At 44.1% G+C, this 10,000-nt stretch overlaps 1 protein-coding gene across 4 annotated transcripts in view; it reads right to left on the reverse strand.

Moving 5' to 3' along the window:
- The window catches only part of large2 (LARGE xylosyl- and glucuronyltransferase 2), a 193,161-nt gene that overhangs the window by 79,588 nt on the left and 103,573 nt on the right, over window positions 1-10,000 (reverse strand). For 2 of the 4 annotated variants that reach the window (XM_056404554.1, XM_056404292.1), the window contains exon 1: window positions 595-1,182. The exons of the other annotated variants lie outside the window; for them this stretch is intronic. The gene's annotated coding sequence lies outside the window, so the exon portion shown is untranslated. Of the gene's footprint in view, window positions 1-594; window positions 1,183-10,000 lie in introns of those variants that run through there. 4 annotated transcript variants of the gene reach the window in all.

Below are 10,000 nucleotides of genomic sequence, written 5' to 3' on the forward strand. Positions count from 1 at the left end.
AAAAACCCTCATTCAACGTCCTGTGAACGGTGGATACCAGAGTATTCAGCCGCTCGCAGTCCAGACACATTCATCTACAACAACTGCATGTGTGTGGTAAGAATTCATTATGCATCCAGTAGGAAGTGGGTCAACAGCCGTGACCTTAAGATTTGGCTGCAAAAAAGCTTCTGAAATCTGGTTCATTCATGAATTATTTAGTTTAAAATGAGAAAAATATTGACTTACTCAAGTGATTTGTTATGCCCAGAATGATTTGCATTTCAAATTGATATGTGTGTGTGTGTGTGTGGTGTGTGTGTGTGTGTGTGTGTGTGGGGGGTGAGGAGGGGGGTTTCTGAGCATGGCTCAGTGGATAAGAATGTAGCTCAATTAGACCTTATCCAACACACAGGTCACATGGACCTGACACACACACACACACACACACACACGCACACACACACACACACATTAATGTTCAGAGAGGTGCACATAATCCAGCAGCAGCAGAACCTCACACTCACATCACACAGCGGTTTCACTCTGAGCACATGAACACGAACCGGCTTCTTCATCTGCCACTGAGGCACAAAGTGTAAAATCTGCCCTCACCGTGTCTGTAGCTCTGGAGGTTGTTACTTCCACTGTTGTTCTGAGCCGTGAATCACTCCATATCCTAATCCAGAGTTAGGGGGGGGGGGGGTGGGGGGGTGATTGAAAACCATTCAAAAATCCATCCAGAGTCAGGGAAAATGCATCTGCAGGAGAAGGTGATGTTCTCAATCCAGACTCCAGAATCAGTCTGTGTGTGTGTGTGTGTGCGCGCACGGAGACACACTCACATCCACGGCTGCAAGTGTGTCCTCATGCAACACACAACCCCACACACACACACACACACACGTGCGCGCGCGCGCACGCAGAGCGGCCGGAGCGCGGGGGGAAGAAGACCAGGTGGTGGAACAGAGAAAACCGTGTGAGGCTGCAGAGCTCCAGGGGAAGAGGCTGAGGCCGTGCACTGTTCCGCCCCGGCACGGTGCACCCTGCCCGGGGTTGGAGGAGTGAGGACGGCGCGGCTGTCAGATCCAGGCCAGCGGTTCTCAACGGTCCCTGTCTCCGTCGGCGCTGAGTCTGTTCACCGGCCGGTCCGTGTCCGCTGTGAGGTGAACACACACTCCGCTCTCTCCGCGCAGCTCCTCCTGTAAAATGAGGCAGTCTGCAGCAGCACCACCCCCCGCCAGGACAAGACCCGCCCCCCCACACAGGCTCAGCCAATAGCCTGCCTGCTGTTACGGCTTCCCCTCCCTCCCGCCCTCTCTCTCTCTCTCTCTCTCTCTCTCTCTCTCTCTCTCTCTCTCACACACACACACACACACACACACTCTCTTGTCTTACGTTAGCTGTGAGGACACTGATGCCTTCTCCAGGTTCTTAGCCCAAACCTGACCCATCACAAATAAATGTCTAACCCCGCCCCCACACCTGGACCTGAATCTAACCTGACGCCCAAGACCAGGTCTCAAACCAGGACCCTCCATTAGCTCTGTGACGTTATTAGCAGCGGATAAAATGTTCCTGCAAAGGTGGTTTCAAGCCCAAATCTGTCCACACAACCATAGAAAGACATGCACGCACACCCCTCTCTCTCTCTCTCTCTCTCTCTCTCTCTCTCTCTCTCTCTCTGAGACGTTTTGGCAACACAGGCAAAGACTCGGCTTCTCACCGGGAACCAATCACAGATATTCAACCTCTAATACGAGCCGACACACACTCAGTCAGGCTCGGCGAGCTGGAGAAACAGTCCTGTCCACGTTTGACTGGACGGCATTCAAGAGATTTCACAGACACTTTCAAACCGAGTCGCCACCTGTAGCTCAGCTCAGGATAATCTGACCCAATAAACCCGGGAACCAGACTCAAGACCGCGTTCATATTTACACCACATCTGAGGAACAGGAAGGATTAAACGTGCACATCTTAGAAAATATACATTTTACATGTTGTTTATTGTTAATTCTATATATTATGATCCTTTTTTACTTGGTTTTTCATGTACCACAACACCAACACACAGTCCTCGTTCAGGACCTGGTTAAGTGCTGAACACCTGTTCCCTGCTGGAAATCTGGGCTGAAGTCGTCATGAAACGTCACCATGAAGAAAAATTATAAATCAACGGTTGATGCATGTTTCAAACAAGAAACACAAACTCAAGAACGGGAACTTTAAAACAACATAATAAAACGTTATTACCAGCTGTAAACGAAGAAGCATTTCAGTTTTAATAAAAACATTACGTTACTTTTAAAACGAGAATATTGCGATCACACTAATCCATTGATTCGAAATTCCCATGCTATGAAATTTAACGATTTAATTTAAATAAAGTTCAGCAATAAATCTACTAAATCTTAAAAAGGGATTAAAAGGAAACGTGTTTCTATTGTTTGGGGTTAAATTATTAAACTGAAATGGTTTGTCGAGATATTTTTGAGGGTTACAGGTGTGAACAAGGATCCAGACAGAAGGTTTATCATCATCTAATCACCACACACAACAACAATGACCTGTTCTCACTGTGAACCTATTATATATAATAGTGACTTAAGAAGCTCCGCTGAGGAAAGTGTTACTGCTGATGAAACCAAACAATACGTGTGATTATGGACTGGAGGAACACGTCATTCACAGAATATTAATATTTTTCCTCTCTTCATGCATCTTCCTCATTCAACAACGCAATTCATCCAATCATGATGAGCGACAAACAATAAACACCTTCACGTACATATTAAGATCCTGATTTCACCTCACTGATCAAAAGAGAGTGGACGCCCTTTTCTTTTCTGGAGATGAACGACTCTCCAGAACCTTCACCATCAGTGTCGTGTTAAAGTGATGAGACGTAAAGTCGTATCACATTCACTGCACAAGAAACAAACAAGCAACAACAACAACAACTGGAGAATACCCCAGAGCAAAGGATTAAACATCTAAGCCACTGTAACATTATCCCCAGTGAACAAAGACTAAATGAATTAAGAGAATTTAAAACACAAGTTGAAACTATCACACACACAAAAAAGAAATAAGTTCCTGATCCAGCAACTCAAATGTGAAAACTCTCAATACTAACAAAGCAAGTAAATGTCTGATGCAACACAAAAAAGAGAGAAATCAATCATCCCATCCATATTCTACAGGTACTATTATTACCCAGAATCCAACAGATATTAATGATGTCTTTCAAAAGTTTTACAGCAACTTACCTGAACTACAGAGAGAGCAGGCGCTCGTTCCTCCTGAATAAAATGCCAAATAATAAATCACCAGGACCCGACGGACTCCTGGCTGAACGCTACTGACACTTTTATCACCACTGTTTTTACAGAGTAGCTGCAGAAATGAAAGCCACCTCCACCACGCACATGAATACCGCTGTCATGTCTCTAATGTCTAATCAACACCGACTTACAAATTATTACCAAAGACCGTTAGAGACACAGAAGAGAGAGTCAGCCCAACGCTAATCCACCCGGACCAGACGTGCTTCAGATAACATCTGTCGACTTTTAAACCTAATCAATACATCACAACAAAAACAAAACAATTATTATATCATTACACTCTGAAAAAGCTTTTGATAACGTAAACTGGCCTTTCTTATTAAGTGCAAATTAGGTTTTGGAGAGAGGTTCGTCTGTTTGGATAACAACACTGGGCCACAATAAACAGGGTCACCTCGCTCTCATCCTTCCTCGCCATTTTTTATTGAACCACTCGCAGCAGCAGCAGAGCAACAAAACAATAAAAATCGAAGGAATTCAGAATGACAACGACATTAGAATCAGTCTTTACACAGATGATTTACTATTATACTTACAGAGTCCTCCACATGTCCCGACAGGAAACTTTCAACACCGTTAACAACTGCTCCACAATCTGCACAATAAACTGGAACAAATCAACTATACTAGCACTTTGAGAAGATGCTCGGGGGGCTGCAGCACAAGACACCCCACCCCCTTCACGTGCACGCACCGGGTTACTTTAGTCAAAAAAAGCAGGAATAGTTCATTAATTTGTGAAAAAGTTTCCTGGGTTTCTGGAAAGGTTTCTGCAGGGCTCATAATAAAATAAAAGTTATAGTAGATAGTAACGCTGACACAGATACAGATACTGTGAGCTGTGCAGACATCATTCAAACCCGTTTGGAAAAGTACTGCGACATTCAAATGTTGAAAATTCCCCTGTTTTTATTATAATTGGTATTTACGCTTGTATTTTTAATTACTTTAAAAGGTTTTCAGTTTGAACATACAACACACCGTACATACCGTTCGAGCTGGTAAGTAGTTTGCCGTCGGTTGAACCTTGTGACTGAAATACCCTTTAAATTATCTGTAATCGCATATTGAGTCTGTACAGTCAATTATTTACCTTCAAGCATCACATTTGACTCGGCTTGAGATAAAAAGGTTTTGTTTCTGTGACGGTTTCTCTCCTTTTAGACACAAGTAAAGGTTGAGAAGAAGAAAGAATAAAGAAATAAAGAATAAAGAATAAATCTTATTTTTCTGAGGCGAATATATCAGAAACATTAAGTGAGCCTGAGGGAGTCAAATTGCTGTCACTGAGAGTAATGAATTTTTTCCTCCCTGTAAACACAAGAGAAGACAAACAGAAAACCTGCAGAAACATGAGATTGCAGACCGGCGGTCCAAAGTCTGAGGAAACTGCAGCCTGAACACACACACGACACAGATTAGCAGCCGGGTCTAGATAAATCTTCGTTTTATGAAGCAGAGGAAACATTTTACACTCTGCTTTAAGATCTTTTCATATTCAGCTGAAGATCGACGTGGGAGCACTTTGAGTTCGGATTCATCCTGTTGCGTTTGAAGAGAAAAGAGAAGAAGCTGTTTTATGTTTCTCAGTCCGGACCTTTGGGGACAGAACAGTTCTTGAGACTAAAGACGGTCATTTGACTAAACAGAATAAACAGGATCAAACCCAGAGACAAACCTGTGTGAATAATGAAAACCTACAAGGTCAGCGGAGCACAAACTCCAGCACAATCTGTAGAAACAGCAGCATGCACGACTTCAGGCCTTGGCTTTCATTCATATTCCGCTCGGACGACGTGTTCCGGACACGTTTGTCTACGTATTCCACGAATGCACGCTACGAATCAAATCAAAATGGCGACATCCACCACGAAGAAGAAGAAGACAAAGAAGAAGAAGAGCTGCTTTGGTTGCACTTATTGTTTTAAAGGGGAAAAGTAGAGGGGAGGGTGGCGGCGGACCTCCTCACGCAGCCTCTCTTCAAACTTGGCGTCCATGTTTGTTTTCCAGCTCGTGTGCAGTCGGGACCCAGTAGAGCGTGGCGTCCGAGCGGATGTGACAAACCGGTCGCGCCAGAGCCTCGTGTACACGCTCCGACGTCTAAATTGACATCACGTGGACCTGAGCATAGTCACGGATGCAGAGAGCCTAACGTTGGCTTTAGAGTTCATGATAACATCCAGCTCTGACTCCTGTTCCGGTTCAATTCATCTACTGTTTGCTTTTAATGCAACGAGATGAGGGTGTCGTTGCGTCGGCGAGTTTTGGATGTGAGTGTCGGTAAAGAGAGCTGAGCAGAAATGCACGATACATAAAACAAGCTGTAAAAGACGCGCCTGAGACTGTCGTTGTATGATTTGAATACAACTTCATGACGTGTTGAAGAAAAACCTGGAACCGGCTCGGAGCATAAAATGGTCAAACTGTAGGTCAAACGGCCAATGTGAAGCTGACTCAGCTAAACGGCCGATAAGGCTGAGTAGAGCCAACAGTGCTGTTCACACTGCGAGTACAACGGGTGAGGGTCAGCCAACAGCCAGGTGGCGTGTCCGTGTGCTGCTGTCGCCGCAGCAACGCCCCCGGTGTTAGCAGTGGTCAGGAAGAACCGAGAGAGAGAGACGAAGGTTCGGAGAAGCTTCAACCGAAAAACAAAACAAAAAAAAAACCTCCAAGATGATGAAAGAGAGAGAGAGAGAGAGAGAGACAAAGACAGAGGCAGAAGTAGAGTTTACAAACTAGATTTGGGAGGAAAAGAAGGTGAAGCAGCATGAGGAGCAAAAAACCCGCAGATCATAAATAATTCAGAGACAAGTTGTTTTTATAAGAGCATGAAAAAAAGAATCAGACGAGGACAACTTTCACCGAGCTGCAGCTCAACTCTGAGACAAGCACTTTCACCACACACACACTCTGAAGCCACGTTTCTCTCACACACACACAGACACACACAGACACACACAGACAGACACACACACACACACACACACACACACACACACAAATTCAGGGTGAGGTTGAAGATTCAGTGGAGGCATCATATGCAAATAGCCCATATGTGCTGCCTGTCATAGCAGCAGCCTCACAGGTACCCTGTGTGTGTGTGTGTGTGTGTGTGTGTGTGTGTGTGTGTATATGTGTGTGTGTGTGTGTGGGTTATTGAGGTGACAGCTGATAGTTGGGAGAGCGTGTTAGCAATGGGGTCAGAGGTCAGATGAAAAGCCTAAAGGACAGCTGGACAACCGTCCTGAGCCCATTACTGTGCACTACACCACACACACACACACACACACACACACACACACACACACACACACACACACAGTCATGTATCCATGACTTTAGAGGACATCACATTGAATTCATTTCCTGGAGACTGACTTAAACATTAACCATAACTAGTCCTGGTCTAAACCTAACATTAACGTTACATAACCTTCAACTTCAAATTCAATGATTTACGTGATGTGGACTTACTTCTTGTCCCCATCATGTGACTGCGTAAACAGATTAAGGTCCCCACAACATGAGTAATACCTGCACCACACACACACACACACACACACACACACACACACACACGCACACACACACACAGGTCTACAATATAATTAACCTTCTCTGAACCACCCTCTGCTATCTGCAGCTCTCCTCTTTTCTTCTTCTTCTTCCCCATTTTAAAACGTTGTTGTTTTTGTTTGTTACATGTTTTTCTGACAGTTTAAATTTTGGTTTTAAGCAACAACAAAAAAAACAACCAAAAATCCATGTGAACAGTTGATGAGTAAAATAGCATCTGCTGCACTCACATGCTGTAGTTCTACAGCTCTGATCTATAACTCCATCTGCAGGTTTGTCTTCACTGGCCTGATCTCTGTGAACTGAGCTGAACGTCTCCTCAGGAAACTCTGGTCACATCGTGCATTTCTGTGCAGAGTCTGTTTTATAATTCCTCCATGTTGGTGCATCAGAAAGTCTCTGAAAGTCTGAGGCAGCTGCAGAAGCATTTTTAATGGAAGAAGAACGACCTGAAATCAAACACTTCAGGTCAACTCACAAATTCTTCACAAATAAAGATTTCTACTCAGACTTTAATGCGCCAACGTGGAACTTTTTAAAATTATTTTCGTCCCCGAAAATCAAACTTAACACGACCAAACTTTAATCCTGAATCTTTATCTGCAGCAATTTTCTTTGTTTGTGTCACAGAAACGATGTGAAACCCGCCCACCCGGATCGATCGGAAAAACTGAAGGGATCATTCGGAAAATAATCAACAGTGATTGGTGCGAGCAATTTTCTTTTTGCATTTATTTTGACATTTGACAAGCTCGGACCAACCACGAGTCTGATCTCTTCCAAAATGATTTGGCACAAACAGTTGCTGTATTTCCTCCAGTGTTCTCCTCACCTGCAGAAGGTAACAGGCCTTTATTTCTAATTCCCTCCGATACAAATGTTCAGCCAGTATTTTAGCACAGATCCGCTTCCGTTCTCCCTGTGAAACTCAACGCTTCCTGGAACCATTTGAAACTAAAAGCCATCTAGCATATAGGTGAACAGAAACCTTTTATTTCTTAACAGGGCTTTTATTGTTGTGCTGCAGAAAACGTTTCCAGTTACAGGCGTTTCAGAGTTTGTGGCCGGCCCTCGGGGATTTCTCCGTGCACACACCTGAGCGCTGCAGTTTGAAGTAAAGAGCTCGGGAAATGCTTCTACAAACAAGAGAGTGAAAGAGAAATTAGTTGGTTAAATGCAGATGTGCTGCTGATTATTCACCAGCACACTGATTTTACAGAAGCAGCATTTTCTTGTAATTAAGACTTCCATCTTGTAAAGAACGTGCATCTCTTTATTAGGAGAAAACAGCTGAGACGCAAAGCTCCAATCAGAAGACGGATTAATGAAAATACCTTCTGAAAATGTCTAATCACAGGATTTTTACCATGTACTTTTACTTTTCAATTACGACATACAAATCTTGTAATTATGATTTTTTTCGGCATAATTATCAGATGCTAAGTCGTAATTAAAAGATATGGAAGTCATAAATATGAAACTTCCAATGTCTGTACGAAATGTGTTCTCGTGCACCAGAGTCTTAATGTAAGTAGAATCAATAAATGATTTATTAATGGTGAGACATACTGGTACTTTTAACAGCTGATTTCCACATTATTAAATGAATTGAACTAAAACCCAAACTTGACGAGTCCTCGGCTTCTGCAGCGTCGCTCTGTCTCTCGTCTTTTTCCTGCAGCTGCAGCAGAAAATTTCCGCAAGGTTACACTAAACTTTTCCACAACTGCAAGGACGTGTGGTCACATGCCGCATGAATACACGTCACATGTTGGCAGAGTATTTGTATGTGCAGGGGGCGTCAGTGTGGCTGCTGCTGCAGACAGACCTTTAATATTTGATGAGCTGCCAGATGGCACAGTAGAGGCTTTAATAACCATCTTTAATATAGGTAGTGAAGAATACCTCTGTGTGTGTGTGTGTGTGTGTGTGTGTGTGTCATAAGCTACTTTTGGGGACAAATTTCTGACTAAAGAACTGGAGACAGATTGTTCGTCTGGGGACAAAAGTCGTGTCCCCAGACCCCTGATTGAAATGAATGTAAGTCTATGCAATGTCCCCAACAGTACCCTATGACAACATGTGTGTGCGTGTGTGTGTGTGTGTGTGTGTGTGTGCTTCAATGGTGGGGTTCCTACGATCAAAGAAACCAACTCCAACTGCAGACACGCATCAAGAGCCAGACGCACACATCAATAATTCAACACACACACACAATCACACACACACACACACACAACCAAAAATGAGCAGTTGTGCTGACACAAAGACTGAGTGTGACATTAGAGATAAATGTCTGTTCACGTTTTGAATAAAGTCAATAATAGACGAGAACGTCTGAATTAAAGTTCAGATTCTTCCATTGAATTTAATATAAATGAGAATTCATTGTTAAATGATGCGATGTGTGTCATCATTGTTTCTGTTTCCAGCCTGAGGAGGAAGTAAAAGATCTTCCCCTCCTGTTGCTTCACTGCAGGTGTGTCAGGCTGGTCAGGTACACAGCGTGTGACATCACATCGGCCCGACAGAGACGGAGATGAAACACCTGGACGGTGCAGGTGAGACTCACAGAGGCCAAACAGGATGTGAGAAACCTCAGGGAGGTTCTGAGTCTGCAGGTTTCTGACTGCTTTACCTTCAGCCTGATCCGTCCCTCGTCTATCAGTCAGAAACCCGACCCGACCGGGGGGGGGGGGACACACACCGGCAGACTGGCAGGAGGGACATGTTGCTGGGGGCGGGGCCACCAGAAAAAACATGTTTTAGACGCTTTTAAAAACGCATCGTCGAAACAATCCAACATCTGTTTAAATGAAGCTTCATGTAGAATATTTCTGTCCCCGTGTAAAAAACAGCACCTCATCATAATCTACTGCAGGAAATGTACCGACTGCATATGGCGACCTCACACGACCCCGAACTGTCCCTCTAACTCCGGCTGCCTGCAGGCGGTGGAAGTGTTCAAGTGTTCGCGAGGTCGTGGGCGATTCGCAGTTCGATGCTTTGCAGCTGAAACACGCGAAAACTTTTCAGTTTAAATGTTGAAACTGGTTTAAAGCAAACGAGGTCACAGTGGGCGTGAAGTGAGGAGA

The sequence above is a fragment of the Seriola aureovittata genome, chromosome 1 (assembly GCF_021018895.1).
Source record: "Seriola aureovittata isolate HTS-2021-v1 ecotype China chromosome 1, ASM2101889v1, whole genome shotgun sequence".
Classification (NCBI taxonomy): Eukaryota; Metazoa; Chordata; class Actinopteri; order Carangiformes; family Carangidae; genus Seriola; species Seriola aureovittata.